Consider the following 27,044-nt stretch of genomic DNA (forward strand, 5'->3'; position numbering starts at 1 on the left):
GAAGGCCAGGATGTCTTCTTGTAAAGACCAGGAGGTTTTCTTGTAGTAGAACAGGAGTTCTTTTTGTAGAAGACCAAGATGTTGCCATGTATAAGATCTGGAGGTCTTATTGTAGTAGACCAGGAGGTATTCTTGTGGAATACCAGGAAGTCTTCTAGTAGTAGACCAAGAGGTTTTCTTGTAGAAGACCAGAATGTCTTCTTGTAGACGACGAGGAGATCTTCCTATGAAAGGTCCTTTCATAGAAGACAAGTAGCTCCTCTTGTAAAAGACCAGGAGTTCTTTTGTGGAGGACCAGGAGGTATTTTGTATAAGAGTACAAGGTATTGTAGAAGGCCATGAGGTCTTCTTGTAGAATATCATGAGCTCTTTGTGTAGAAGACCAGCAGGCCTTCTTGTAGTAGACCAGGAGTTTTACTTAGAAGTTTTACTTTTAGAAGACCAAGACTTCTTCCTGTAGTATATCAGGAGGTCTTTTATATATGAGTAGGAGGTCTTTTGTAGAGGACCGAAAGGAATTTTGCACAAGACCCTGAGGTCTTCTTGTAGAAAACCAGGAGATGTTCTTATAAAAGACTAGTAGGTCTTCTCATAGAAGATCAGCAACTCTTTTTGGGAGGAGAACAGCAGGCCCCTCGTAAAAGGCCACAGTTCAACAGGTATTCTCGTTATACCCTCAGCCTTTAGGCTGAAGTGGGGTGCCTCACCGAAATAATGGTTTTAGACCCCAAGTATGTTTGGACGAAATTCGTTTCAGACAATTTGGAGTCCGTCTGTCTGGCTGGTGCGAACAACCGATTTGGTTCAAATTATGAGTATCGTAATATTTTGTTCAAACTTAGTTTAAGCTCAAAGATGGGCCATATCGGTCCACTTAGGGTACCTTCCTCACAAAAGTTCAAAATTTGTCTGTAAAATGGTGTGAATGATAACTCTCGAAGGTAGCAATAGATTATTTGTTCCAAACTTTGCTGATGTGGTGTCATTTCTTCCAGATATGAAATAGGGTTCGAATATGGACTTATCGGTCCACTCATTAGGGTTTGGTTTGGTTTTAGGACGCGCAGCTACCATTGTTGGCAGCTACTCCACTCGGAGACCTTGAGGTCCATTGTGATCATCCTTAAAAAAAAATTGTGTGTAGTGGTTGGTCTATTGCAGGTTTTGTTGATGTAAGTGGTTTGATGTGATGAAATGGAGACTTGTGGTTCTGGATGTGAGTGTGTGGTTGCTGAGGTTGTTGTGAGAGCTGCAGTTTATGTTCATGTGGTGGTATGTGGTGATTGGTCTATTCTAAAGTGATGTGCGGTGTCTGGTCTATTGCAGATTTGTTGATGTAGAGTGGTCTGATGTGATGAAAAGAAGACTGGTGTAGGTGAGAGGTGGCTGCTGGTTATGGATGTGGGTGTGTGGTTGCTGAGGCTGTGGTAAAAGCTGCAGATTTTTATGTTCATATGGTGGTGTGTTGTGATTAGTCCACTTGGTCTATTCTGAAGTGATGTGTTATGGATATGGGTGTGTGGCCGCTGAGGTTGTGATGAAGAGATGCAGTTTTATTATTTTATTTATTTATTTATTTATTTATTATTTTCAAAACTTGTTACCAGGCTTATGTGCCCATTTATTTAGGTTACAAGCAATCTGCAATTCTTAAAGACATACAAACATAATATAATCTAATTCGTACGAAAACATATAACTAAAAATATAATTAAAACTAATATAAATTTATGGCAAAAAATTGAATTATAAATTAAGAAATAAAAATAAAATAATAAAATCCCAATTAGTTATTAACAACACAATAACAAATACAAAACAAGAAGTAACCAGATTTAGACTACTAAAAAAACGACCTTTCCTACCGAAGAATCGATGTCTCCTCGTCTCTGTTTCTTCTGGGTCTTGACATAGCCTACAGTAGCCTACACTACTGTTGTCCCATCTAGAAGTTAGGGATCTGACCATGCTATGACCGGCAATGAGTCCTACAGTGGTCTTTATCTCTAACTTATTTAGTGAAAAGAGAGAATTGGTTCTGTATTGAGAGTAGCTAGGCCAGATTACCTTGGATACCTTGCAACCAGGTTTCGTTTGCCATCTTTACCCTGCCTTCTCAAGAAAGAAGCCTCGAAATTTTCGGATGTAGTAGCACTTTGGTGGTCTGGTAGATGACTCTACTGGTAGGTCAATCGACTGAGAGCCACCCCGTGCTAGTTCATCCGCCTCTTCGTTCCCCTCTATATCACTGTGTCCTGGAACCCAGCAAAGATCAACGATATCACGCACTACAAGTAGAGCGTTAAGTCAAGGATAGCTTTTGAATTTATGGTCCACGACTTGAGGGCCTTAAGGGCCGCTTGACTATCGACAAATATAGTCACGGGTCCTTTAAGGCTACTCCCAAGTTCTTTGACCATCTCCACTGCTTTCCTGATTGCAAAAATCTCTGCCTATTATCATTGAGTTTCAAGGATTGTTTAATTGGTGGGTTCTCGCAGTAGACCCCGGCTCCTGTGCCATCCTCCATCTTGGAGCCATCTGTGTAGATGGCCAGACCGCCAAGAGGAGGGCTGCCACTAGACCAGGCATACCTGCTGGGAATTGTCACGTTTATTTGGTTGAAGTTGAGTAAAGTTGGTATATAATCACTAAGGTGATTGAGTCCACTGATCTCAAGTAGTTCGGTAAAAGGAGAGAGGAGCTTTGCATGTCCAAATCGTGAACACTGCCACACCCCTGTCTCTCTGAGCCTGAAAGCCGTCCTCGCCGCCTGAAAATGAGTAGTGATATCCAGAGGTTGGAGATCAAGTATCACATTCAAAGCGGCTTGAGGTGTGCTTCTGATAGCACCAGAAATAAGTAGAGATGCAGCTCTTTGAACACTGGATAATTTGGACAGAAGTGCACTATTCCCGAGAGCATGCCACCAGACAAGCCCGCCATAGGTAAGTATGGCAAGAACCACTGTATCATACAACCAGTGTATGACCTTTGGTCTGAGGCCCCAACTATTACCGATGGAGTTCTTGCAGGAGTAGAGTGCATTAAAACCCCTCTTTGCCCTCCTGTTCCTTTTCCAACTTAGGCGTTGGTCCAGGATCACACCGAGGTATTTGGCTTCCGATAAAAGTCTTAAGGCAACACCGTCCAGTTTTGGTAGCAGGAATTCGGGAAGTTTGCGCTTCTTCGTGTATAGTACGAGTTCCGTCTTTGCTGGATTCACTCCCAATCCATTGGCGCGAGCCCAGCGAGACAGCTGCACTAAAGCACGTTGCATCAGGTCTGATATGGTAGGCAAGAACTTGCCACTAATGAGGATAACAACATCGTCAGCATAAGCTACCACCTTCGTCCTTAGCTGGTTGAATTTCACAAGAATTTCATTTACTTCAAGCAGCCAAAGAAGGGGTGATAAAACTCCTCCCTGTGACGTACCCCTGCAAACTCTCTCCTAGATGGGAGTTGATGATTCTGCTCTTCAACATCTCATCAGCCCACCTAACAAGGATAGAGGAAATTCCTGCGTTGACGAGCGAATTATGAATGGATTCAAGTTTCACATTGTTGAAAGCTCCCTCTATATAGAGGAAGGCTGCAAGTGTAAAGCCCGGTCCCTCCATATTTCTCTCAATATATCCAAGCACCTCGTGTAAGGCGGTATCTACTGACTTGCCTTTAATAAAGGCATGCTGCGAGTTGCTTATAATAGTGGGGCCTAGATGAGACCGGATGTCGTAGTCAAGTAGTCTCTCTAGAGCTTTAAGGAGGAAGGGTACCTCCCACAAGAAATTCGAAAGAAGTGAAGTTTAAGAGCTCCTCGCAGATCGTTTTGAAAATTTGTTTCAGCAGGTTGTGCTTGCGGCCCCCGTTACGGTCGCATAATTTTTTTTCGGGGGCAAGTCCATACTTCCTGAGATAATGGCCTAAAAGCTCCAAGAAACTCGGACTGCACCAACTAAAATGGCAAATCAGCAAGATAACTCTCGCAGGAAGTTTCTGATTGGTCCAAACTTTGCCCATCGTATTATTTCATCCATTCATGTATCAGGTTGGAATATGGACTATATATTTGGGGGAAAAGTGCAGTTTGAGGACTTGTCTCGGATCTATTTGAAATTTTTTGCAAAAGCTTGTTATCTCGGTCCCTATTACAATGGTAAATGTTTTTCTGGAGTAAGTCCAACTTCCTGAGATGTAGGCTCAAATGCCCCGAAAACCCCTGCCAGCACATAGTAGCTGTGTTCCTTTACTTACCTGAGTTTACCATTTTTACCATTTGTTACCATTTTCAACCTGCAAAGCGTTCCTTAACCCAAGAGAGGCAAAACTGGCAGCAATTTTTAAGAGAGGAGAGAGAGCAGAAATGCCTTTCTCTTCCACCACAGGCTACCAGCCAAATTTCTTCAGAATGGCAAAAAATGGTAGAACTGATTTTTCAACATTTGTTTGACGATTATTTGACAATGAAGAAAAAATGAACAAAAAACAGAAGAAAAAGCCGAACGCTGACAAAACAAAATTAAAATCTGTGATTTAAAACAAGAAAATTGAATTTTTATTTTTCTTTTTGACATTGCTACCAGATCTACCATGTATTCGTTCCTTCACTTTTCTGGTTACCCTGTCAGGGGTAACAATCTTGACGCGATACAGGGGCTTAGGTCGCAATATCTCGGTACTCGACATGGCATCTTAAACGGACTAATAGAGCTCCGTTTTACTTGACTTTTTGAGCGCGAGAAAGTGCGGCTGACCAAAGCTTATCCAGGTAGTGATCTCCTACCCATCAGAGATCCCCCAACACAGGGGTGTTATGCGTAATACTCGTGCCTATCGGTGTTTTAAGGTTTGCAGTGGGGTATCTAAAACTGTATTCGAACGGAGCCTCGTTGACACCTGGGCGAATCAACGAGTAACGAACTTGTTCTTCTGCCAATGCCCTTACCGTGGTAAGGAGGCAATGCCAGGGGTAACAATCTTGACGCGATACAGGGGCTTAGGTCGCAATATCTCGGTACTCGACATGGCATCTTAAACGGACTAATAGAGCTCCGTTTTACTTGACTTTTTGAGCGCGAGAAAGTGCGGCTGACCAAAGCTTATCCAGGTAGTGATCTCCTACCCATCAGAGATCCCCCAACACAGGGGTGTTATGCGTAATACTCGTGCCTATCGGTGTTTTAAGGTTTGCAGTGGGGTATCTAAAACTGTATTCGAACGGAGCCTCGTTGACACCTGGGCGAATCAACGAGTAACGAACTTGTTCTTCTGCCAATGCCCTTACCGTGGTAAGGAGGCAATGCCACGGTTGACCTCCCATCCTTCCCTTAAACTACATAACTTATGGAAAACAGAACTTTTAAAAAAACCCCCAAAAAACAAAAACTTTCAAAAAAACAAAAACCCCCGACTGATGTTGGTGTGGATGCCTTGGCACCCTCAGTCTTCACTTCCACAAGCGCAAGTACCTCTCTCTCTCGTTGACGATTAGGAATATGGACACGGACAACTCTCATTTAATCTCCCCCTCCATTTCGCGTGGTACCCCAACCAGGGGTAAGGTCGACAGCCCTACACTGGACGTCATAAACGACAGTCTAAATAGACAGAGCAGGGTCCTCCTATCCAAGATAGATGAGAGCTTTCTCACATCAACAAATTTGGATGACGAACAGGTCGACGAGGTAAATGACTCAACCTTAACCAACGAGGAAGAAATAATGGAAACCACCATTATTCCCTCCACAGGTCAAGCTGGGTCGTCACCTCTGTCCGACAAAATCGCTCCTCCAATTTGTTCAGGAGAAAAACCCTCACAGCTTCTTAGACAAACTGCCGTTGATGAAGTTGTCGGAGAGTGCGACGCAGCCATGGAGGTCATGGATGAGTCGCAAAAACCCTCAACCTCAAAACGAGCAAGCAAAGAGGCTATGGATAGGAAAGACTATCGTTTCGCAATCTCGTATTGTGGGCGATTTGTCGATAAGGACCCCAAGACCATCACCGAAAGGGAATTTAAATTGATTAGGAAAAACCTAAAGTTTGTGAGGAGATTCGAAAGGAAATATCCTCACCTAACGAGTAAGGATTTCCAAATCAATAAAATTCCCACGTCGAGTGAGGGAGGGAGGGTATTCTGCCGTAACCCGTACGGATGTGACGACAGACCACCCTCCTACTACTATACCCGCCGGGGTCCTGGCAAAATCACAGTCCATACAGACTGTGAAGAAGCCAACAAGGTCAAAAACCACGCCCAAAAAAACCGCTGCCTCCCCAAACCCCTCTGCTGCCCCTTCTTCTAAGCCCATAAACAAGGTGATGGAGGTGGGTCGGCTGATGGGCAGGGGGAAGCTCGAAAAATGGGATGAGAAGTCAGTGCCAGTGAAGACTTCTTCAAAGACCAGTGGTACCTCGGGGACAAAGAGGACATAGAGACGTCCTCATCTCAGACGAGGTGGATCGCATTAAAAAGTGAGACTCGGTCAGTCTGCCCCCTATAAGGGGGTCATGGTTGTTAACTGCGAGAATAAGGAATCTGCAGATTTCCTTAGATCTACGGTTAACAACCTTGATCCTCTTTGGGAGGGGAGTGATTTGGCTGCTGTCAGCATTGCTGAGATTCCGTGTGGGATGGTGACTTCAGTATGGGTCCCCCCTCCATCTATGGAGCTGGACAAAATACTGAAGTTAGTCGAGAGGCAGAACGTCGGTCTTCAGATGGAAAACTGGAGAATTCTCAGCTCCTATCCGAAGAACGGCGGTCTTGTCATTCGCTTTGCAACGGATGTTAGCGGAGAAGCCTACTTACGTAGTCGAGAGGGGTTGCTTAACTTTGGATTGGGAAGGTTATGCTTCAAGATCCCAACAAAGCAACAGTAGGAGGTAGGCGACAGCAGCTCAGTGTGGTGCAGATTAATCTGCATCATTGTAAAGCTGCTGCTACCGAACTCCTACTTATTCTCTCGACTTCCAAAATTGATATTGCTCTAGTCCAGAAGCCTTATTTATTCAATAATAAGGTTGCTGGACTGAGTAATAACAACTACACTGTCCTCGCTGCCTCGAACGGAGACAAGCAGAGGAGACATCACCACCATAAGGATGGACAGAGGGCATGGAAAACCCTTTATAATGGCCTCTGTCTACATGCCCTATGAAGACCCCGACCCACCCGGCGGTATCGTAAATAATCTAATGGACGAAATGGGGAGCACAGGCCACATCATTCTTGGATGCGATGCAAATGCTCATCACTTCCATTGGGGAAGCAGCGATACCAACACTAGGGGGGGATAGAAATCGGCTCAACACTGAACAACACCCTCAGCGGCAACACACCCACATCACATCCACTACATCATCATCTTTGTCACAAATCACAGCAGCCGCGCATCCATATACATTACTCATCGCACCCATCACACCAAACCACTTTACATCAACAAACCGGAAATAAACCAACCACCTCATATTACTTCAGAACAAAACAGGCACCACTTTCAACACCCATCTTAAAAATCATCATCCATCATCATCATATCCAACCCATCAAAATCACTCTACAATTATAAACTTACATCCACCATCACAACCTCAGCAACAACCTATAAACTCACACCCATCATCACAGCATCACCTACATACTCAACTTCACAACAAATCCGCAATAGTCCAGCATATATCATCATCACATATAGCCCAACCACAACACACAGTTTCTCTAAGGATGATCACGATGGACCTCAAGGTCTCCGAGTGAAGTAGCTGCCAACAACGGTAGCTGCGCGTCCTAAAACCAAACCAAACCAAAGGAACAAAGCTAGTAAAATAAAGTTTAGCGTGCAAAATAACTCTCAAAATTTTTCAAAAATGTCTTCCCAACTAAGTTTAACGTAATTTAATATTTCGAGTTCTCTGTGAATACGAAGTTTTCTTACTAAAAATGTTTGGTATACATATCGCTCATTTACTCAAAGAGTGACACATTTCAAAAAAATCTAGTTTCGAGAAAAACGCGTTTTAAGTTGGCGATTGAATTTTGACTTCCCATCTTAAAAAGATTATTACACAAAAACTAAAATAACTACTTAAACCATATTTTGTAAACAGCTCAGATATCAGTGCTAAATTTGTTTGCAAGATCAAGCATGATCTGAAGTGTTTTAGTGCTTCAAAAACTCAAAAAACTTGTGTGTTGAATTATGCGAAACTCGTAATAAATGAGTTGTTGCTCGTCGAGTTTAAGAGATATCAGCATGAAAATTCCACACAAGATAAAGTACAAATCGTATATATCTCCGTCAGCACAATTGACTGATACTTTCTTACTTATTTTCTTTTTATTTATGTTCTGCATAAAGATTATTTGTGATCTTCATGTTAAAAATCCACAATTTCTCTCAGTGTAAAATATTTATACAGTTCAGTTGATTGAAATATGTTTGACCACTAGCGAATAAAAACAGCTGCGATGTTCATTTCAGTTACCTCTTCTTTAAAATAAAATAAGCAAAATGCCATTGTTTGGCTAATTTATTTTTACAGTAGAAAAAATGTAAAATGTTCGCCGCCAATGGCGTCGATTCTATCCCAAATCGCAAAGCAAAAAACGACAATATCACAAATTATTTCAATACCTCTAATGTTGAAATAGATGATCTTTTTTTCCCATTCTTCTTCTACAAAAAAAAAAAAAAAATGCACGGCATATTTGTCTGTCTGTCTGTCCCGGCTGCTGGCAATGCATTTCTTTTACATAAATCACGGCACAGTTTATTCGTGAAAAGTGGACGTGAATGTTAAGGTTGAATTTCTGACGAAAATCACAGCAACAAAAATATGAAATAAATATTCAAAAAGTCAAAGGGAAAAAATTTTTTATAAAATAACCAACGAAGAAAAAAAATCGAAATCAAATGAAAACTCAACCACAATTAATTAAGTTTACAATTATTAACCAATTAATTCAATGCACATTGCTGCAGGGGATTGGCTGCCACAGCAAAGCCACAAAATATCGCCATTTGAAAAAGCGATATCAGCAGCAGCCGAAGCAGCAGCAGATAGAACATCAGCAGCATCTACAACGTCGACAAGAAGTGCCGTGTAATTATTTTTATTTTGGAATAAATTCGATTAGTTCTCGGACAGCAGCGTATAAAGTGCGTAGTTGTATTTTTCCCGTTACAAAGAAGCAAAAAAGAAATCTACAAAATTCGCCGCCTTGAAAAAAATAAAGAAAATACGTTGAGTGATATAATTTTTTTTTTGTATAAACGAGGAAGTGCGTTAAAAAAAGAGAAAAAATCGCGAGTTTTTTTAGAAAAGAAAAAAAAACGGTAAACGAATTGAAGGAAGGTATCATTTAAACCTTAAAGCTTTAAAGCGTTTAGTGCAATCGTAGACGAATATAGGCCCACAATCTTTGACCATTTAAAATTGATGTAAAAATCGATGTAAAAGTGTTAAGCTGATTTTCAAGCCTTGAAAACGAAAATAGATTATAAAAGCCAAAATCAAAATACAGCTTTTAACAAAGCTTTGAAGTCGAAAAAGTGAATATTAATGTAAAATTGCGACTTGAATTATATATGTGGATATTAAATTATATTATAAAGTCTTTTAAAAAGCTTTTAAAGCTCACACAATAGAATATAGTGTTAAGAGCTACTCGCTTAAAACTATAAAAAGATCTATTTATACATTGATAATTTCAAGTTAACAATATATAGAGCCTTGAAACCTCAATAAATACAAAATACAAAGTAAATACAGCTTTTCACTTAAGAAAGCTTTCAACGTTGAAGAGGGAATATTAATACAAAATTGCGAGAGTTGTAAATGATTCATAGTGCACATTAAATTTCATTATAAAGTGTTCTAAAAAACTTTTAAGCTCACATTACGATACTCGCTAACGGAATACGATAACAACGGCAATAAAAATACATATCAAATATATAATGAACTGTAGAAATTGTAATTAAAAATTAGAACTTTGAAACTCCAATAAATAAAAATATTTTATTAAATGCAAAATTAAAAGAATATAATACAACTTAGTGGAATGAATACAGCTTTAACCTAACAAGCTTTTAAAATCAAAAAAAAAGAAGATTAATTTGAAATTGCGAGTTGAATTGTCTATGATACCTAAACTTTATTATAAGAATTTTAAAATAAACGAAAGAAAGAACTTTGACACTCCAATATTTAATTAAAAATATATTTAAAATAATATAACTTACTGGAAGCTTTTGAAAAGAAACTTTAACTTGTTAGTTGTCAAGTTTAAAGCTTTAAGTGTTAATGAAAAATATAAAAGCTCTAAATTAACAGAAGTTTGAATAGTACATCGACAGAAATTAAATCACATCCACGTTTTAAAAGCCCTTTTTATACATACTATATTAAAAGCTCAAAAAAAACAACTAATAGGAAATTTTGACATAGCCTTGAGAAATAAACAAAACTATTGAAGTGGTATTCTAAAGCAATAAATTTTTCAATATTGAAATAAAAAATTACAAATTAATGAAATTAATTAAATTAAAAAAAAAATCAATCAATTAAATAAATAAAAAAATCATAACAACAAAATTTAAAAATTTAAAAAGTTGAAAGCTCAATAAGGAGCACTTTAAACTACTGAATATAAACAAAATTTAAATTTAAAACATTACAATTACAAAAAATAATTTGGATATTATTTAAAAATATTCAAAGATCTAAATTAACAACACTTTGCGGAACAAATATTTACAAAACACCAACATTTAAATAAATTAGAAAGCTCGAATTATTGAATTGAATAAAAATAAGTGCAAGCTCAAGAAAGTTTGATCGGAAGCTTTAAATACAATTAAATAAATCTATACAAATTTTTTGAAAACGTGCTATATTTTGCGGAATTTAAAATTTAAAATAATAATAAATAAATAAAAATAAAATAAAATACTCGATAAGCTTTCTAAATAATAAATACCTGGGTGCCGCAAAGAAACACAAATGTAAGTATGAATTGAATTTAAATTTCAATTTTTATACCCTCAGCCTTTAGGCTAAAGAGGGTATTTACACTTTGATACGACCAAAAATGTGCCTCATCGAAATAATGGTTTTAGACCCCAAGTATGTTTGTACGATATCCGTTGCAGACAATTTTGAGTAGATCTAGCAATGTCCGTCCGTCTGTCTGTCTGTCCGTCTGTCTGGCTGGCTGGTGCGCACGATAACTCTCGAACGGATCAATTGATTCGGTTCGAATTTTGGGTATCCAAATATTTTGTCCAGATTTGATTTAAGTTCGAAGATGTGCCATATAGGTCCACCCCTTCAGGTACCTCCCCCACAAATGTTCAAAAATTGTCGCAAAACTTGTGCGCAAGTAACCGATATGAACCAAACTTTGCATATGGTAATACTACCTCTAGACATACATCAAGTTCGAATATGGATTATAACGGTCCACTCTTTCGGGTACCTTCCACACAAAATTTCGGAAAAGTTCAGTTTAGAGCCATCTCTCGAACAAGTTTCATCAGGAGTAAGTCCATACTTCCTGAGAAAATAGCCTGAAAGTTGCAAAAAACCCCTATGACACCGTGTGAGGTGGTTGAAGCGCAAGATAACTCTCGAATGGATCTGCCGATTCGGTCCAAAATTTGGCCTTAGTAATATCTTGTCCAAACATAGTTTAAGTCTGAAGATAAGCCATATCGGTCCACTCCTTCAGGGACCTCCCCCACATAAGTTCAAAAATGTTCGGAAAAATTGTGCGCACGATAACTCTGGATGGGAGTGACCGAATTGGTCTATACTTTACACATCCTAATATATCTACCAGATATAGATCAGGTTCAAATATGTACTATATTTGTCCACTCCATCCGGTACCTCCCACACAAAATTTCGGATAAGTTCACTTTAAGACATGCTCTCGAATCACTTTAATTTTTGTTGAAGCAACTTGCATTCGCTGCCTCACTTACGATGTTAAAATTTTTTTAGGGCAAGTCCATACTTCTTGAGCAAACAGCCCGAAGAGTGTAAAAATCCCCTATGGCACAATATGTCGTGGCTGGAGATCCACTTCCATAACGGTCAATGTCGATCCATTCCTTTTAGTATCTCCTCCGCAAAACTTTTGATCTTTAATCCTAATCAACAGTTTTGTCGTTTCAAACGCCAAAAATTTTTAAAACCCCCTACCTACATACGTATTTTGGGAAAAAATTGTTTCAATATACACAGGCTGAGGGTATATCTCTGTCGGCAACGCCGACTGATACTTTTTTACTTGTTTCAACTTTTTCGTATGCGGAAAACGAATAAAAACAACTAAAAAAGTATAAGTCGGCTTTGCCGACAGATATATACCCTCAGCCTCTGTGAATTTTTTTTCCAAAAAAAACTTACTTATTTTGGGAGTCATTCCTCTCAATAGATAACGCGGCCACCAGTTATTTCAGTTGGTTACCATATACATGGACTTGCTTACAAAAAACATAATATCGCTGTAAACAGAGCCACTAGAAGCACCTTCTGTAACAATCCTCAAACAGATCCCTAACCGCACTTAAACAATTTTTATACCCTCAGCCTTTAGGCTAAGGAGGGTTATACACTTTGATACGATGAAAATGTGCCTAATCGAAATAATGGTTTTAGACCCCAAGTATGTTTGGACGAAATGTGTTTCAGACAATTTGGAGTCGATCTAGCCATGTCCGTCCGTCTGTCTGTCTGTCTGTTCTGCTGGCTGGAGCGCACGATAACTCTCGAACGGATGAAACGATTTGGTTCACTTTTTGGCTTTAGTAATATTTTGCCCAAACTTAGTTTAAGTTCGAAGATGAGCTACATCGGTCCACTCCTTCCTGTACCTCTTCCACAAAAGTTCGAAAATGTTCGGAAAGTTTGTGCGCACGATAACTCTTGAAGGGAGGTACCGATTTGGTCCATACTTTGTCTCGCGTAAACTTTCTACCAGAGTAATATGAGGTTCCAATATGGTCTCAATAGGTCCACTCCTTCGGGTACCTCCCACAAAAATTTTCGGAAAAGTTCAGTTTAGGGCCATCTCTCGAATCGCTTTGATTTTTGTTTTAGCAACTTGTATTCACTGCCCTCCATACGACGGTACAAGTTTCATCAGGGGCAAGTCCATACTTCCTGAGAAAATAGCATGAAAGTTGCAAAAAACCCCTATGACACCCTGTGAGGTGGTTGGAGCGCAAGATAACTCTCGAACGGATCTGCTGATTCGGTCAATAATATGGCCTTAGTAATATTTTGTTCAAACATAGTTTAAGTTTGAAGATAAGCAATATCGGTCCACTCCTTCAGGTACCTCCCCCACAAAAGTTCAAAAATGTTCGGAAAAATTGTTCGTACGGTAACTCTTGAAGGGAGTGGCCGAATTGGTATATACTTTACACATCCTAATATATCTACCAGATATAGATCAGGTTCAAATATGGACTATGCTTGTCCACTCCATCCGGTACCTCCCACACAAAATTTCGGATAACTTTAAGACCTAATATCGACTAACTTTGATCTTTGTTGAAGCAACTTGCATTCGCTTCCTCAATTACGATATTAAAAGTTTTTTAGGGCCAAGCCCATACTTCTTGAGCAAACAGCCCGAAGAGTGTAAAAACCCTTATGGCACCATATGTTGTGGCTGGAGATCCACTTCCATAACGGTCAATGTCGATCCATTCCTTTTAGTATCTCCTCCGCAAAACTTTTGATCTTTAATCCTAATCAAAATTTTTGTCGGTTCAAACGCCCAAATTTTTTAAAACCCCCTAAATACATACGTATTTTGGGAAAAAAAATGTTTCAATATACACATGCTGAGGGTATACCTCTGTCGGCAAAGCCGACTGATACTTTTTTACTTGTTTTAAACATTTGTGTGAGTGGTACAACAAGATGTGGGCCGATAGGTCCCAAATCGGTTTCTCCGTTTATGGGATAAAGCGCGTACCATTTTAGTGAATATTTTCGTACTTTTGTGGAGAAGGTACCGGAAGGAGTGGACCTGTAAGCACCACCTTTGAATTTCATGTAATATTTGAAGATATATTACGATATGTGGACGGACGCAGTATTCGGTTCGAGAGTTGTCGTGCAGTACGGTGGCTGCTACCACCAATACATATGCTATCCGTTGGGTTTTTTTTACAGTTTTCGGGTTATTTTCTCAAGAAGTGTGGTCTTGCCACTCAAAAAACTTGTAACATCGTAATAGGTGCAACATGTTGAAAGAAAAATCATAAAGATTCGAGAGGAGGTCCCAAACTGCACTTTTACGAACTTTTGTGTGAGAGGTACCAGAAGTCCATATTCTCAGCGAATCTATTTCTCGTAGAAATATCACGATAAGCACAGTATGGATCTTCGAGAGTTATCGTGCGCACCATTTTAGCGAAAATTTGTGAGCTTTAAGGTACCCAAAGAGTGGACCGATATGGCCGAACTTAGAACATGATTTAAGTTTGCGCAAAATTTTTTAACGAATATCGTGCTCTCGATCCACTACACATGGTGTCAATGCGGGGTTTTTACAGCTTTCGAGCCATTTTGTCAGGAAGTATGGACTTACCCCTGAAAATACTTGCACCGTCATAATGGGAGCAGTGAATACAAGTTGTTACAACAAAAATCAAAGCGATTGGGGAGCAGGCCATAAACTGAACTTTTCCGAAATTTTGTGTGGGAGGTAACCAAAGGATTGGGCTGATATAATCTATATTCGAACTTAATCTATGGCTAGCAGAAATATTACGATATACAAAGTATGGACCAAACCGGTTACTGTCTTCAAGAGTTACCGTGCGCACCACACGCAGAGAACAAATATTTTTCGCTTTTATTGGAAAAAGAATATCTATTTTTGTTCCAAAAATGTATTTGTTTTGTTCAATCATTGTCTTGCAAATCCAAAAATACAACTTATTGCTCCAAACATAAAAAACAAAAACATCTAGCGAAATTCCCCAATATTGTAGAAATCATTAACAATACCGATGGTAAGAACTATCATAATCTAGAATTTTTACCAAAAGTATTGTCAGCCCAGAAAATCTATTACAGAAATTTTAGATTTGATTGTTTTATAATTCTCATATACAATTTCCACATAACTTTGGTTTTTTTTTGCTGCTTTAACTGACAACAAAGACAAACATAACTACTCCATTGCCATCAAAAACCCAAAGAAGAATGAAACAGAAGTAACAAATAAAAACGAGAATCTCATTGTTGGTGGGCACATACAAAAAAAATAAATTCATCCTGTCATACAAACAAAACTAACCAAAATTGGTTTTTCACCACTGTATCGGATACCGAGAGAAGAGAATAAAAATTTTTCATTAATTTTCTCGTTTAGAGTTAAGCTTGATGATCGGAAATTATTTGCAAGTGAAAAAGGAAAGCCAAGGACTCGAACCCACATAGTCACCAAATTACTTTACCTGGTTTCATTGGTGGTAAAGCAAATCTTCGGACGTATCGACTATGTAATGGCTTCTCTGTCCTAGAACTTATCGTTTTTCAAATGCAAATGTGTTTTTTGTACATTAACGCGGATACTTGGCCACAGAAATGTATTTTCTTCACGACAAACGCTTTTTTGCGCTGCCTTTGAAGTTATGAGTTTTGGCTTTGAACGCTAACACGCCGTGACATACATTTCTGTGGCCAAGTATCCGCGAAAATTTACAAAAAACATTTACATTTGAAAAACGATAAGCTCTAGGACAGAGAAGCCATTACATAGTCGATACGTCCGAAGATTTGCTTTACCACCAATGAAACCAGGTAACGTAATTTGGTGACTATGTGGGTTCGAGTCTTTGGCTTTCCTTTTTCACTTGCAAATAATTTCCGATCATCAAGCTTAACTCTAAACGAGAAAATTAATAAAAAATCATTAAAAATGATCTTCGCCCTTACAGGCAAAATTTCAGAGAATAAAAATTGTTGTACGAGGGCAGTTCGGAAACTTCTTAGCCTAGCACAAAAAGCGCGGTATAAACAGAAAAAAGTTAAGTGTTTTGGAAACTTCCATCTCTGTTATGAACACATGTTAAATTTTGTTTCGATCTGGCAACTCCTTCAAATAGAAACAGGTGTTCAAAAAAGACGCATCCGCAATTTTTTATACCCTCAGCCTTTAGGCTAAAGAGGGTATTTACACTTTGATACGACCAAAAATGTGCCTCATCGAAATAATGGTTTTAGACCCCAAGTATGTTTGTACGATATCCGTTTCAGACAATTTTGAGTAGATCTAGCAATGTCCGTCCGTCTGTCTGTCTGTCGGTCTGTCGGTCTGTCCGGCTGGCTGGTGCGCACGATAACTCTCGAACGGATCAATCGATTCGGTTCAAATTTTGGGTATCGAAATATTTTGTCCAGATTCGATTTGAGTTCGAAGATGGGCCATATAGGTCCACGCCTTCAGGTACCTCCCCCACAAATGTTAAAAAATTGTCGCAAAACTTGTGCACATGATAACTCTTGTAGGGAATAACCGATTTGGTCCATACTTTGCACATCGTGTAATTTCTACCAAGCTTAGATTAGGTTCCAATATGGACTCAATCGGTCCACTCCTTCGGGTACCTCCCACACAAAATTTCGGAAAAGTTCAGTTTAGGACCTGGTCTCGAATCGCTTTGATTTTTGTTTCCGCACGTTGTATTCGCTGTCCTCTATACGACACTGTAAGTTTCATTAGGGGCAAGTCCATACTTCCTGAGAAAATAGCCTGAAAGTTACAAAAAACCCTTTGACACCGTGTGTAGTGGTTGCAGCGCAAGATAACTCTCGAACGGATCTGCCGATTCGGTCCAAAATTTGGCGTTCGTAATATTTTGTCCAAACTTAGTTCAAGTTCAAAGATGGATTATATCGGTCCACTCCTTCCGGTACCTCCCCCACAGAAGTTCGAAAATGTTCGGAAAATTTGTGCGTACGATAACTCTTGAAGGAAGTAACCGATTTGGTCCATACTTTGCACATCATGAAATTTCTACCAGACTTAGATGAGGTTCCAATATGGACTCAATCGGTAAACTCCTTCGAGTATCTACCACACAAAATTTCGGAAAAGTTCAGTTTAGGACCTGCTCTCGAATCGCCTTGGTTTTTGTTGTACCATCTTGTGTTCACTGTCCCCTATACGAAGGTCTTCCTGAAAAAAATAGCCTGAAAGTTGAAAAACAAACCCTATGACACCATGTTTATGGGTGGAAGCGCAAGATAATTCTCGAACGGAAATGCCGGTTCCGGCCAAAATTTGGCCTTCGTAATATTGTTTCCAAACTTCGTTTAAGTTCGTAGATAAGCTATATCGGTCCACTCCTTCAGGTACCTACGCCACAAAAGTTCAAAAATATTCGGAAAAATTGTGGGCACGATAACTCTTGATGGGTGTGACCGATTTGGTCCATATTTTACACATTCTCATAATATGTACCAGATATAGATCAGGTTCGAATATGGACTATATTTGTCCACTCCATCCCGTACCTCCCACACAAAATTTTGGATAAGTTCACTTTAAGGCCTGCTATTGAATCACTTTGATTTTTGTTGAAGCAACTTACATTCGCTGCCTCAATTACGATGGTAAAAGTTGTTTCAGGGGCAAGTCCATACTTCTTGAGAAAACAGCCCGAAGGGTGTAAAAACCCCCTATGGCACCCCCATGGTCTATGTCGGTCCATTCCTTTAAGTACTTTTTCAGCAAAATTTTTGAACTTTAATCCTAATCAACATTTATGTCGGTTCATACGAGACCAAAATTTTGAAACCTCCTAAATACATAAGTTTATTGTAAAAAAAAGTGTTTCAATTTGCACAGGCTATGGGTATATCTCTGTCGGCAAAGCCGACTGATACTTTTTTACTTGTTTACAATGGAAAAATTAGAAATGCGTGCTGTCATTAAATATTTACATAAAAAAGGTTTATCGGGACAAGAAATTCATAATGATATGGTGAAGGTGTTAGGTGAAAGTGCTCCTTCATATGCAACAGTAAAAAATTGGGTTGCTGAATTTAAACGTGGTCGTACAAGCATTGAAGATGAACCACGTAGTGGACGTCCAAAAACAGCAACAGAAATTGTAGCCAAAGTGCATGATATGGTACTAAATGATCGACGAATAAAAATGCGTGAAATTGCTAATATCATGGGCATCTCAAATAATCGAGTCCATTTAATTTTGCATGAAGAACTACAGATGAAAAAGCTTTCTGCAAGATGGGTGCCGCATTTGTTAACAGTCGATCAAAAACGCATAAGGATGAGCATTTCTCAAGCTTGTTTGGATCGTTTTAAGCGAAATAAAATGGATTTTAAGCTTCGTTTCATAACTGTTGATGAGACATGGATCCACCACTATACTCCAGAGACAAAAGAACAATCCAAACAATGGACTGAAGCTGGAGGAAGTGCCCCAAAGAAGGCAAAAACAATTCAATCGGCTGGTAAAGCTATGGCAACGGTTTTTTGGGACTTCAAAGGTATTTTATTGATTGACTATCTGCAAAAGGGTAAAACAATAAATTCAGAGTACTATTGCAACCTTTTGGATCAATTGAATGTACAAATTCGAGAAAAACGTCCTGGCTTACAACACAAACAAATAATTTTTCATCAAGACAACGCACCAGCGCACAAAACAAAATCAACGAATTAAAGTACGAGTTGCTTGACCACCCACCTTATTCTCCTGATTTAGCTCCCAGTGACTTTTACTTGTTCCCAAATCTAAAAAAATTCCTTGCTGGCAAGCGTTTTACCTCAAATGAAGATGCAATTACAGTTGTAAACCACTATTTTGAAGACCTTGAGGAAAACTATTTTAATCAAGGGATAGAATTGCTAGAAAAGCGTTGGACTAAGTTTATTGAAGTTTCAGGAGATTATATTGAAAAATAAAAATATTTTTGAAAAACTAACTATTCTCTTTCATTGATAGGCTAAGAAGTTTCCGAACCGCCCTCGTATTTTTCTTTTTATAAGTGTGACTATTTACAAATTATTTCAATCAGTTTTTCTTTTATTTAAGTGTGCTATATATTTCTTTGGAATTCTGGTGATCCAGATAGATATCCAGCTCTTAGAGCTGATATCCGAAATCTGGATCACATAATTGAGGACTCCATTCGAATATTCGAAAGGGATAGACTCAAAACGTATCTTGGGAGTATACGTGTAGATGGGAAGACTTTTGGCAAAGTCAAAAGGGCAGCTGGCTTGGCAGTGAAAAATCCCATTGACCAGCTTGTTAACGGTGATGGAGCCATTATCACCGATGATGGTCTTAAGGCAGAAACCATAGCAGACCATGTGCAGGGAGTGTTTCGGCCCATTGGTGGGTTGGTCAGCGGCTTCTCTGGTGGTCCGATCGATCGGATCCCAGGGGAGTTCCGTTCCTTCCGCAGCTCAGTTAGTCGGGCTGTTGAGGGGACCGATGACCGGTCCCCAATGGTTGAATTCTCCGGCACGTTCTCTGCAGATGGATCTGTAATTGACCACTCGCTGGAACGAGGGCGGCTTCATACGTCCCAGTAATGTGGGCGAAGATTTAGCTCGCAGACCAGCACGAAAATCCTGTGGTCTAGATAAAATACCCGATGCTGCTTTAAAGAAGGCAGGCGAGGTAATTTTTGGTTTTCTGACGGTTTTATTTAACCACTGCCTAAACCTTGGGTACCTTCCCAGAGCATGGAAAGAAGCCATGCTGGTTCCCATCTACAAAAGGGGTTCACCACCAGAGCAATGTGGTAGCTACAGGCCGATATCCCTGCTATCGGCTTTCGGTAAACTCTACGAGCACTTTATTCTGGAAAGATTAAAGAAACTCGTAGAGGACAAACGTGTACTAAAGGACAACCAGTTTGGGTTCAGGACAGGCCTATCGACTGTCAATGCCCTTACTGCGTTTTCGTCCTATGTTGTTGACGGGCTGAACAAGAGGCAAGGCACTATTGCTCTCAGTCTTGACTTCTCCAAAGCCTTCGACACTGTCTGGCATGACGGGTTGTTGGCCAAGATGGTGCGCTTTGGTCTCGATCACCAAACGTGCGGACTGGTAAAGAGTTTTCTCACTGGGAGATCCTTTAAAGTCAAAGTTGGAGAACGACTCTCAAGTCGTAGACCCATCATGACTGGGGTACCCCAGGGCTCTTTACTAGGACCCATGTTATACAACATATACGTCAGCGACATGCCACAGCCTCCTCCGGAAGGTCTTGTGCTGTCATATGCTGACGATGTGTTGGTGGCTATGACGGGCCAACTGGCCCGCCATGCCGAAGCCAAAATAAACGACTACCTTGCAGCCCTCGATCGGTATTTCACCTGTTGGGGACTCAAGCTAAATGGCGAAAAATGTAAGGCTGTTATGTTCACTGGTAAAACACAACACGTACTTCCCAGTTATAAGACATACCGCCCTGTTGTACAAATTGAGCTCCACATTGTGGAAATAAAGGACAGGATGAAATACCTGGTGGTCGTATTTCACAAGAGGTTTGACTTTAACAGGCACATCGATTACATCCTGTCCAGAGCGAAAAAAGTGTTCTTCAGCTATCAGGGGCTGCTGAAAATGAGGGGTGGACTATCCCCTGATGTTAAACTCCTAATATATAGGCAGATTATTAGACCCATCATTTTCTATGCCTTTCCTGTTTGGTTTGACATATCGTCACACCAGATGGAGAGGCTTAGGAAATGGTAGCGGAGAGTACTTGCCTCATGTCTCGGCATGAGAGGAATTATCTACGGCGATAATGGTACTATTAGACGTCACTCTATTAGGGCCATATATGACAGAGCTGAGGGTGATAGAATTGACAGGGTCCTTGTGTCGGGGGCCCTTGAATTTCTGCAAAAATGTAGTATGACTGATAACAGGGTTGTTGAAAACGCCTTAAATTGTCATCTTGACTTCAACGGATTAAATGAGTGCCGTCACCTGCCTCCAGGTGCATTGCTGTGCTTACTTAATGAGGGATTGTTGTTTGTGGATGGTGAACTTCTTTTCTACCATAGAAGATATAATTCCTTAAATGTAAATAGCATTGTGTAGAATAACGCACAGTAATTTTTTCATGTAAATATATTGTAAATAGTAGTTGTCCCTAGTTTAAGACTTAGTTTTAGGTTTTATACCCTCAGCATTTATGCTAACGAGGGTATATACACTTTCATACGGGCAAAATGTGCCTCATCGAAATAATGGTTTTAGACCCCAAGTATGTTTGCACGAAATGTGTTTCAGACAATTTGGAGTTGATTTAGCCATGTCCATCCGTCTGTCTGTCTGTCCGTCTGGCTGGTGCGCACGATAACTCTCGAACGGAGCAACCGATTCGGTTCAAAATTTGGCATTCGTAATATTTTGCCCAAACTTAGTTTAAGTTCGAAGATGGGTTAAATCGGTCCACTCCTTCCGGTACCTCCCCCACAAAAGTTCGAAAATGTTCGGAAAATCTGTGCGCACGATAACTCTTGAAGGGAGTAATCGATTTGGCCCACACTTTGTACATCGTGAAAGTTCTACCAGGCTTAGGAAGAATATGGACTCAATCGGTCCACTCCTTCGGGTACCTCCCACACAAAATTTCGAAAAAGTTCAGTTAAGGACCTGCTCTCGAATCGCTTTGATTTTTGTTGTAGCAACTTGTATTCGCTGTCCCCCATACGACGGTACATGTTTCATAAGGGGCAAGTCCATATTCCTGAGAAAATAGCCTGAAAGGTGCAAAAAGCACCTATGACACCTTGTGTAATAGTTGGGGCGCAAGATAACTCTCGAACGGATCTGTCGATTCGGTCCAAATATGGCCTTCGTAATATTTTATCAAAACATAGTTTAAATTCGAAGATGGCTATATCGGTCCACTCTTTCAGGTACCTCTCCCACAAAACTTCAACAATATTCGGAAAAATTTTGCGCACGCAAATGGCCCATATCGGTCCTCCCTAAGGGTACCTGCCCTACAAAAGTTCAACATTTGTGTCTTAGTGCAGTTAATTCCTAATCCACATTTTTGTCGGCAAGTTCAAATGTCCAAAAAGGGCCACAAAATTCTGAAGAGACCTTAAATACATTCGATCTGTCACATTGGCTGAGGGTATATATCTGTCGGCAAAGCCGACTGACACTTTTTTACTTGTTATTTTCTTATCTGCTATGCTGCGGTCAATTCCAAGTGATATATGAGATTTTATATCAACATTTTCCAGAATCTTCATTTTATTTGAACTAAATTTTAAAAAGCATTCTGCGCTAAACTGACATATATCCTTAAAAATGGCAAAAAGTCGCAGGAAATAATTTGAGAGGTTATTCTAGACAATATATGTAAAAAATAAAAAAATATATATCGACCCGATCTGATCCGATTTTATACTTTAACCCTATTTTAATTGCAGAAATGGAATAAATTGGATGTTACATATAATTACCCAGTAACATCTAAATTAACATAACTTATGGCTTATAAACCTGTTTAATTTAGTTAAATACCTTTACGATAAACCAAAAATACAAACGATTCGACAATAATATGTTCACAGACAGCACACGCCTCTCGCAATTTTACAACTAAAAAACATCATCGTGAACACTGTAACAAATATCTATGTTAAATGTTCCGTTATTCCGTTCCGACTAATCAATTCAAATTATTGTATATACCGTTAAGTACAGTGAAAGCTCTAGTTTAATACTGTACTATAGTTTCATAGCTTCTTTGAATTCAATTTTTCGATTTTCTGCACGCTAGATTGGTATTTTTTCCCACTGTGCGACGGTCCGTGTCATGGTGGCAATTCATATTTCGGTTTACTGTCTCTGTCTCCATGGCGTATGATTGTTATTTTAAACATTTAACATGGATCATACGTTGCCGTTGCCGTAGACGTTGCGAATAACTAGCGCAAACTCAAACTACCATAAATCTAGTTCATAACGTTTATTCAAAATATTTGCCAAGTTAATTAAAATTTATGATCTCTGCTGTTGGTTTTTCACTTCTTCAAAATAAATATTTGCCGATTCTGTTTTTAGTCTTTGTGAACAAATATTGGCTTTGGCTGCCGTTGGTGTCTCGTGTTGTGAGTCGACACACAAAAATACAAGAGCAAGAGGAGGAAGAAGAAGAACTGAAAACATTTGCTTAAGATTAAAAATTAATTACAGAAAACTCAATGAAATGCTGAGGTGATGAATGATTTGTTCAAGTTAGAGAAAAGAAAAGGAAGGGGATGGGAAAAGGGGATTAGATAGAGGAATGAGTTTCGGTATCTTTGCTAGAAATTCATTGGCAATTTACAAATTAAATGCCTGAAGTTTTGTAATTTATTGCATCATGCATGCATGAAAGCATTTCAATTTTCCTAAGTCAAATGTTTCGAGCGAAAAAAAAATATTTTTGTTGCTGCAAACTAAAATAAAAACAAAAACAACAACCAAATTTCCTCTTTTTGTGACGATGTGACGTCAAGAAATAAAGAAAAGTAGCATACAGCAATACAGTTATCCCCGGCAAGCAGCAGTAGAGTAGTACGCATACACCCGCCCCTTTTTATGTGTGTGAATGACATCTCGAATCAACCACCAACCATGAGGGGCACAACGACATCATGCAAATGCCATTGCCACGGTCAATAAGTGAATGTTTTTCTTTCGTTCTTCCATTCCTTCCTTTCTTTCCTCTTCAACATTCTTTTATGCTGGTAATTTTTCTTCTTGTCGATTTCATTTTGTGTGTTTAGCACAGATTGAGTATTCTAGTTTTTTTTGGTTCCTTCGATGTGGTCTATTTATTTGAGGTCGTTGCATAAAAGGGTGGGTAAAGGTTATGTGCGAAATTTTGCGCAAATAGTCTGTCTGAGAATTGTTTTAGAAACTAAGAAAACTTATTTTCAGTGGCTCCTTAAACAATTAGTTTGGGGAAATACTTTATTTAGTCCTTCACTTTAGAGAGAGCTGAGGCATATGGTAACCCTTTGCCTCTCAACACCCTCTCTCACCGACAAACTGACAATTGCCGCAAGGAAAATTGCCTAATGTAAATATGGACTTATTTGGGAGTTATCCTAAGAATTGATTGATAAATTAATCGATGCGTTTTATTAAAATCAATAGTGGTGTTAATGCAGGTTAAGTCCTGAACACACAATTAAAATTCTTTAGGTATCGGCACAATCGGTAAGTTGGATGTCGTTTTAAGCGTTAAACGCAGCAACCACATGCTAACTTAAAATGAAAATTTGACATCACTTCCACTTTTTGTGATGTGATTGTTGTAACGTGGCACGAAACCACTGTGCCTTGATTCTTATGGGCACTTGAGGAAATTAAGCCAAACACTGATGAGCAATAAAATGCATAATTTATGTTGTCAATTCCATTGAATATATGTCAAATAAATGACGTACTCGCCCCAAATACTTGTTTTAGGTGCCTAGGTAAATCAGGTTTTTGTGTCAAACCGTACTTTATTGGCTTCATTGAATAATTCGCGAACCTCGAAAGCATGGAGAATTAACGTTCAGAATAAGATTGATAGTTCCTGTAGTTTATATTGTTGCTGTCGTGCACATAGTTGAAATATTTCGGTCTCGCAACTATTTGCAATTATATAAAGGAAGTAGTTCCTTTTTGGGATATGGAACTAGTAAAACTGATCCGCTCCGGGAACTAGATTGCCAAACTCTTACTTACTTATTTAGCTGGCCCATTACAGAACATTTGTTCCATAGACCGAAGTAAGAAAAGATTTCCAATTCTCTCTGTTTAGTGCTTTGCTTTTTGGAATACCGCGCCTTGTCATCTCTTCATCCACTTGTTTGCGCCATTTATTCCTTGGCCTGCCAATTCTGCGTGCAGCGCCATGTGGCTCGAATTTATACACCTTTTTAAGAGGGTTCATCATCGCTCATTCTTATTATATGGCCTAGCCAACGCAATCGCTGCATCTCAATACGTTTAACTATATTGATGTCGTTGTATAACAGATAGAGCTAGAGGTTCATACGACGTCGATATTCACCGTCAACGCAGATTGGTCCGTAGATCTTTCGAAGAATTTTTCTCTCAAACACGCCAAGCACTGCCTTATCTGCTTGCGCAAGTACCCAGGCTTCGGAACCATATATCAGCACGGGTAGTATCAGTGTTTTGTAAAGCGTTATTTTTGTTTGACGAGATGTGGCTTTGTTTTTAAAGTGCTTACTTAAGCCAAAGTAGCCTCTGTTGGCCAATACAAATCTTCTTTTTATTTCACAACTGATTGCGTTTGTTGTGTTTACGGCGGTGCCGAGGTATACGAAGTCTTTTACTACCTCAAAATTATAGGAACCAACTTCAACAGTTAGTCCGATCTCAATGGACGCATTGCGGGTCGATACCATCAGCTTGGTCTTCTCGCCGTTTACCGCCAGACCCACTTCAGCAGGTTCTCCTTCGACTTTCATAAAGGTATTGGTTACCTCTTTTACTGATCGTCCCATGGTGTCTATATCATCAGCATAAGCAAGTAACATGTGGCTATTGGTGTAGATTGTGCCACTTCTTTTGAGGTTTGCCTCTTGTATAACCTTTTCTAGCAGGATGTTGAAAAGATCACACGAAAGGCTGTCTCCTTGCCTGAAACCTCTTTTGGTACAAAAACTCTTCGGAGAGGTTCTTTCCTATTTTAACAGAAGATCTTGTGTCAGTTAGAGTCATTTTACAAAGCCGGATGAGCTTTGCGGGGATACCAAATTCAGACATTGCTTGGAATACCTTTGAACGTAGTGGGCTGTCGAAGGCTGGTTTATAATCGACAAAAAGGTGGTAGGTGTCGATCTGCATCTCTTGGGTCTTCTCCAGGATTTGCCGCAGGGTAAATATCTGGTCAATGGTGGACTTGCCAGGTCTAAAGCCGCATTGGTATGGTCCAATTATCTCGTTGACCATAGGCTTTAGTCGTTCGCACAATATCCCTGACACTATCTTGTAGGCAATCGGGAGTAGACTTATGCCCCTATAGTTGGAGCATAAAGTCTTATCTCCTTTCTTATGGACGGGACACAGGATGCTCAGGTTCCAATCGTCGGGTACGTGTTCTTCCTGCCAGATGGAGCTAACTAGCTGATGCACACACCTTATCAGCGTGTCGCCTCCGGTTTTAAACAGCTCGGCTGGTAGGCCAAAAGCTTCTGCTTCCTTATTATTCTTCAGCCGGTTTATTGCTGTCTTTACCTCATCTTGGCCGGGTGGTATACATTCAATACCATCTTCTGGGATTGGATCTGTGGTATCTTCGTCGTCGACTTCGCTACTATTGGATGCCAACAGTTTGGAAAAATGTTCTTTCCATATCCTTAGCACACTATCTGTATCAGTTTTCAGATTACCTTGCTGGTCTCTACAGGAGGATGTGCCAGTTCCAAAGCCATCAGTTTGATGTTTTACTCTTTGGTAGAATTTTCTGACTTCATTTTGGCTCCTGTACATCTCGATTTTTTCACACTCCCGCTTTTCCATCTCTCTGTCTCTTTTTCCTGCGGAAAAGACGTTTCTCCTCTCTCCTTTTCTCCCGATATCTCTCTCGTGCGCTACGCGTTGCTACTGATTGTAAAGTAGCCCTATATGCCGCAGCACGACACTCCTGGTCATACCATGCATCACTTGGTGGAGGTCTCTGGTATCCAAGTACTGATTTTGCGGCTGTTTGCATGGAGTGGGCAATGTTTTGCTATTGTCCTGATATGTTATCGGGACGAGGAGTGCTTTGATTAAGCAATTGGGCCAGTTGAGTGGAATATGCTGTGGCTATCTGTTGTGATTGCAGTTTACCGATGTCTAACTTCCGTGTTGTGTCTGTTCGTACTTTGTTTGCTACGTTTAACCGGGCGCGTACCTTTGCTGCAACAAGGTAGTGGTCCGAGTCTATGTTTAACCCCGGAACGATCGTACATCCAACACGCTTGATGCATGTCTTCCATC

The 27,044-nt window shown here is 39.7% G+C and overlaps 2 protein-coding genes across 2 annotated transcripts in view; both read left to right on the plus strand.

The window, feature by feature from the left end:
* Positions 1 to 27,044, plus strand: part of LOC141405330 (uncharacterized) — a 540,708-nt gene that overhangs the window by 315,991 nt on the left and 197,673 nt on the right. The gene's annotated exons all lie outside the window — the stretch shown is intronic.
* The window catches only part of Ip6k (Inositol hexakisphosphate kinase), a 126,540-nt gene continuing 108,216 nt past the window's right edge, over positions 8,721 to 27,044 (plus strand). The window contains exon 1 of the mRNA XM_073989532.1: positions 8,721 to 11,015. The gene's annotated coding sequence lies outside the window, so the exon portion shown is untranslated. The remainder of the gene's footprint in view (positions 11,016 to 27,044) is intronic.

This window comes from Musca autumnalis, unplaced genomic scaffold (assembly GCF_047663935.1).
Source record: "Musca autumnalis isolate F117 unplaced genomic scaffold, ASM4766393v1 scaffold_5, whole genome shotgun sequence".
In the NCBI taxonomy this organism is placed as follows: domain Eukaryota; kingdom Metazoa; phylum Arthropoda; class Insecta; order Diptera; family Muscidae; genus Musca; species Musca autumnalis.